Source organism: Anolis sagrei, chromosome 1 (genome assembly GCF_037176765.1).
Source record: "Anolis sagrei isolate rAnoSag1 chromosome 1, rAnoSag1.mat, whole genome shotgun sequence".
In the NCBI taxonomy this organism is placed as follows: domain Eukaryota; kingdom Metazoa; phylum Chordata; class Lepidosauria; order Squamata; family Dactyloidae; genus Anolis; species Anolis sagrei.
The window spans coordinates 8,539,962-8,545,961 of record NC_090021.1 but is presented as its reverse complement, the minus strand read 5'-3'; positions in this window follow the sequence as shown (position 1 = coordinate 8,545,961).

Genomic DNA, 6,000 nt, shown 5'->3' with positions numbered 1-6,000 from the left:
ATCATTAGTATTATTATTATTATTATTATTATTATTATTTTCTATTATGATTATTTCTGCTTCAATGTACACTTTAGTATTTCATGATGATGATGATGATCATGATGATGATTATTATTCCTGTTATTATTATTTCTGCTTTGATCTACACTTCAGTATTTCATTATTGCTATTATTATTATATTCTTCCTATTATTATTTCTGATTCAATTGACACTTCAGTATTTCATTATTATTATTATTATTATTATTATTATTATTATTATTATTTCTGCTTTAATCTACTCTTCACTATATATTGTTATTATTATTATTATTATTATATTCTTCCTATTATTATTATTTATGCTTCAATATACACTTCAGTATTTCATTATTATTATTATTTCTACTTATTCTACACTTTAGCATTTCCTTATTGTTGTTGTTGTTGTTATTTCTACTTCAATCTACACTTCCGTATTTCATTATTATTATTATTATTATTATTATTTTCTATTATGATTATTTCTGCTTCAATGTACACTTTAGTATTTCATGATGATGATGATGATGATGATTATTATTCCTGTTATTATTATTTCTGCTTTGATCTACACTTCAGTATTTCATTATTGCTATTATTATTATATTCTTCCTATTATTATTTCTGATTCAATCGACACTTCAGTATTTCATTATTATTATTATTATTATTATTATTATTATTATTATTATTTCTGCTTCAATGTACACTTTAGTATTTCATTATTATTATTATTCCTATTATTATTATTTCTGCTTTAATCTACACTTCGGTATTTCATTATTGTTTTTGTTGTTATTATTATTATTATATTCTTCCTATTATTATTATTTTTGCTTCAATCTACACTTCAGTGTTTCAGAGAGATATTTCATTATTATTATTATTTTCTATTATGATTATTTCTGCTTCAATGTATACTTTTGTATTTCATTATTATTATTATTCCTATTATTATTATTATTATTATTATTATTTCTGCTTTAATCTACACTTCGGTATTTCATTATTGTTATTGTTATTGTTATTGTTATATTCTTCCTATTATTATTATTTCTGCTTCAATCTACATTTCAGTGTTTCAGAGAGACAGAAAACAAAGACCTGGAGAAAGAGAAAAGTAGTAAAAAAAAAAAAAGGAACAATAGCGTCATAATTTCCAAAAGCAATGTAAATGTAAATCACTGATATGTCAATTCATAAATAAAGTCAGGCCAAAAGTCATTCATCGCCCCTCAAAGAAAAATATAAATATTCTAAATTAACTTAAGATACTGTTGGTTGCTTCCAGCTAGCATAACTTCCTTTGTAGAGAATCAATGTGTAGATGAAAATATTTGATCCAATTGTTATTGGAATTTAGGCCTGTGTGAAAGAAATATTTGTGCAGCCTTCTCCATATATCTTCAAGGATGGACTAAGATGGATGGAAGTTGTGCGTTGGAGAAGCAAATGGGAGCCTTCCTTGGTTCCCTTTCATCCTCGTTGCCCGATGAGAGGCTCAGGTGGCCAGAATTAAATTCGCAGAGGGGGAGGGAAGGGAGAAAGAGATTAAATTGGACAGCTTGGATCCAGAGGAGGAGAAGAAGAAGCCTGGTTTGCATTCACAGCCCCCTCCGGCCTCGTCTTCTTCTTCTGGACGGTTTGAGCTTCAGGGACTTTTTCTCAGAGCCTGCAAGGAAATGCTTCTCGTGGTTGCTTTTTCTTTGCAAATGAAGGAAGGAGGCTTCCATTATTAATGGTCCTCTTTCTGCCGCAACACAAATTACGGCACAAGATTGTTTTGTTTTTGCTATAGCTAATGGATCAACATGAAACCTGCACAGATTAAAATCTGGAGAAGATATAGATAGATAGATAGATAGATAGATAGATAGATAGATAGATAGATAGGCTGTCCCTGAGTTACTTATGCATGGTCACCAATGGATTCAAACCCTGGCAAGATGTCTCCAGAGAGGAGTCACTTTTGTCTTCATGAGACAATAGAGTTGTGAGGGACCAAAAACACCATCCAGTCCAACCTCATTCTGCCATGCAGGATTGTACAACCAAAGCACTCCTAACAGATGGCCATCCAGCCTCTGAGACCAAGAGTGTGTGACTTACACAAGGTGGCCCAATGGTTTTCCGTGCAGGAAGGAGGCCTCCATTATTAATGGTCCTCTTTCTGCCGCAACACAAATTATGGCACAAGATTGTTTTGTTTTTGCTATAGCTAATGGATCAACATGAAACCTGCACAGATTAAAATCTGGAGAAGATATAGATAGATAGATAGATAGATAGATAGATAGATAGATAGATAGGCTGTCCCTGAGTTACTTATGCATGGTCACCAATGGATTCAAACTCTGGCAAGATGTCTCCAGAGAGGAGTCACTTTTGTCTTCATGAGACAATAGAGTTGTGAGGGACCAAAAACACCATCCAGTCCAACCTCATTCTGCCATGCAGGATTGTACAACCAAAGCACTCCTAACAGATGGCCATCCAGCCTCTGAGACCAAGAGTGTGTGACTTACACAAGGTGGCCCAATGGTTTTCCGTGCAGGAAGGAGGCCTCCATTATTAATGGTCCTCTTTCTGCCGCAACACAAATTATGGCACAAGATTGTTTTGTTTTTGCTATAGCTAATGGATCAACATGAAACCTGCACAGATTAAAATCTGGAGATAGATAGATATATAGATAGATGGATGGATGGATAGATGGATGGATGGATGGATGGATAGATAGATAGATAGATAGATAGATAGATAGATAGGCTGTCCCTGAGTTACTTGTGCATGGTCACCAATGGATTCATATCATGGCAAGATGTCTCCAGAGAGGAGTCACTTTCGTCTTCATGAGACAATAGAATTGTGAGGGACCAGAAATGCCATCCAGTCCAACCTCATTCTGCCATGCAGGATTGTACAATCAAAGCACTCCTAACAGATGGCCATCCAGCCTCTGAGACCAAGAGAGTGTGACTTACACAAGGTGGCCCGATGGTTTTCCATGCAGGAAGGAGGCCTTCATTTTTAATGGTCCTCTTTCTGCCACAACACAAATTATGGCACAAGATTTTTTTGTTTTTGCTATAGCTAATGGATCAACATGAAACCTGCACAGATTAAAATCTGGAGATAGATAGATAGATATATAGATAGATGGATGGATAGATAGATGGATGGATGGATGGATGGATAGATAGATAGATAGATAGATAGATAGATAGATAGATAGATAGGCTGTCCCTGAGTTACTTGTGCATGGTCACCAATGGATTCATATCATGGCAAGATGTCTCCAGAGAGGAGTCACTTTCGTCTTCATGAGACAATAGAATTGTGAGGGACCAGAAATGCCATCCAGTCCAACCTCATTCTGCCATGCAGGATTGTACAATCAAAGCACTCCTAACAGATGGCCATCCAGCCTCTGAGACCAAGAGAGCGTGACTTACACAAGGTGGCCCAATGGTTTTCCATGCAGGAAGGAGGCCTCCATTATTAATGGTCCTCTTTCTGCCGCAACACAAATTATGGCACAATATTTTTTTGTTTTTGCTATAGCTAATGGATAAACATGAAACCTGCACAGATTGAAATCTGGAGATGATAGATAGATAGATAGATAGATAGATAGATAGATAGATAGGCTGTCCCTGAGATACTTGTGCATGGTCACCAATGGATTCAAACCCTGGCAAGATGTCTACAGAGAGGAGTCACTTTTGTCTTCATGAGACAATAGAGTTGTGAGGGACCAGAAACACCATCCAGTCCAACCTCATTCTGCCATGTAGGATTGTACAATCAAAGCACTCCTGACAGATGGCCATCCAGCCTCTGAGACCGAGAGAGTGTGACTTGCACAAGGTGACCCAATGGGTTTCCGTGGATGAATCGGGACTCAAATGCGCTCATCTCCAGAGTCATGGTACACTGCTAAAAACACTATGCCATGATGACTTCCTCTCTATATAAATATATGTTTTGATTAAGCCCCCGGTGACACAGTGTATTAAACCACTGAGCTGCTAAATTTGTTGACCGAAAGGTTGCTCATCTTCATTTCTAAGCCGAAGAGCCGGCATTGTTCATAGATACCTCCAAGGTCATGTGGCCGGCATGACTGCACGGAGTGCCGTTACCTTCCTGCCGCAGTGGTACCTATTGATCTACTCACATTTGCATGTTTTCGAACTGCTAGGTTGGCAGAAGCTAGGACTGATAGCGGAAGCTCAGAGACCTTCTATATAAACAAAAACGTAATGTTCGTTTGTGAGATTAACATAACTCAAAAACCACTGGACGAATTGACACTAAATTTGGACACAACACACCTATCAGGCCAATGAGTGACCATCACTCCTAAAAACACTGGAAAACACAACAGAAGGACTTGAAATCAATAAAAAAAGCCAAAGGATGCTACAGCTCATGCACAAAAACGACTCCTTTGGCAAACAAAACACACAATAGCATATCCACACTTTCTTCCGGACTACAGCTCCCAGCATCCCCTAGACCAGGCCCTCTAGGAGAGGAGGATAATCCAAATGCACTGCTTCCAAGATGCAAGCTTTCTTCTCCTTGGATTTCTTTGAGAGCATCCCAATCCCTGAATATTTCCCATTTCCTATTCCTGGACTGCAACTCCCAGCAATCCTCCAGATAGATAGATTAGATAGAGATAGGTAGGTAGGCAGGTAGGTAGGTAGGTAGGTAGGTAGATTGATTGATCAGGAGGACTGCTGGGAGTTGCAGTCCAAGAATGGGTAGAGAAGGAAGAACAGGGAGAAAGGGAAAGGGAAAGAAAAAGGGAAGGAAGGAAAGAGGAAGGAAAGGAAGGAGAGGAAGAAAGGAGACAAAGAGGGAGGGGAGACTGGCCACAGCCAAGCATCGCGGGTACAGCTAGTGTGTATGTATATGTGAGTGTGTGTGTGTGTGTGTGTGTGTGTGTATATATATATGAGAGAAACACTTCTAGTCTCAAGCATTGCAGAAAAGGGATAAAGGTCAAGGTTTCCCCTTGACATTAAGTCTAGTTGAGTCTGACTTTGAGGGGTAGTGCTCATCTCAATTTCTAAGCCAAAGAGTAGGCGTTGTCCATAGACACCTCCAAGGTCACGTGGCCAGTATGACTGCATGCTGTAGTAGTTACCTTCCCGCCAGGGCAGTACCTATTGATCTACTCACATTTGCATGTTTTCGAACTGCTGGTTTGGCAGAAGCTAGTCCTAATAGTGGGAGCTCACCCTGCTCCCTGGCATTGAACTGCCAATCTTTCAGTCACCGAGTTCAGCAGCTCAGCGGGAACAAAGGGAAGAGGAAGAGAAGGAAGGAAAGAGAGAAAGAAAGAAAGAAAGAAAGAGAAAAAGGGGGAGGAAACGTTGGCAACAGCAATGCGTGGTAGGTACAGCTAGTTTTTAATAAACATATGAACAATCAAATCCACCAAAGTCAAATCCGCAAATGCAGAGAGATGATAGTTGTCTGTCTCTGCCTCTCTGTTTTCAGCACCACAACATTTGGACAGCTCCCTTGTGTCCAAGGCCATTCCTCCACTGCCTTTGCATGCTCATTCCCAGCCTTCAACAATTGCACAGTTCATTTGCACAACTGGGTGGGAATGCATGAATTTCAGTGACTTTATTGATATTCTTTCCCAGGCATGCCATTTCTAGACAGGTGCCTTAGCACTGTCCTATACAACAGAAAACAATATTATGGATTTTATGTCCAAGTCTGCCATCCTGTGGTGAGAGGTGGGATTACTACACACTGCACACCTAAGTGCATAAGAAGGTTAGCATTAAGAAAAATAAATGTAGTGACTACCGATGGTTTACATCACTTTGATGCAGATGATGGAGACATCATCTGCATCAAGCCACTGCCAGAAGGGACAGAGAGTTTCATCTATGCTGATGATCGTGCCTTTACCGCTCAAGCAGGGAGCTTTGAGATGGTTGAACAGA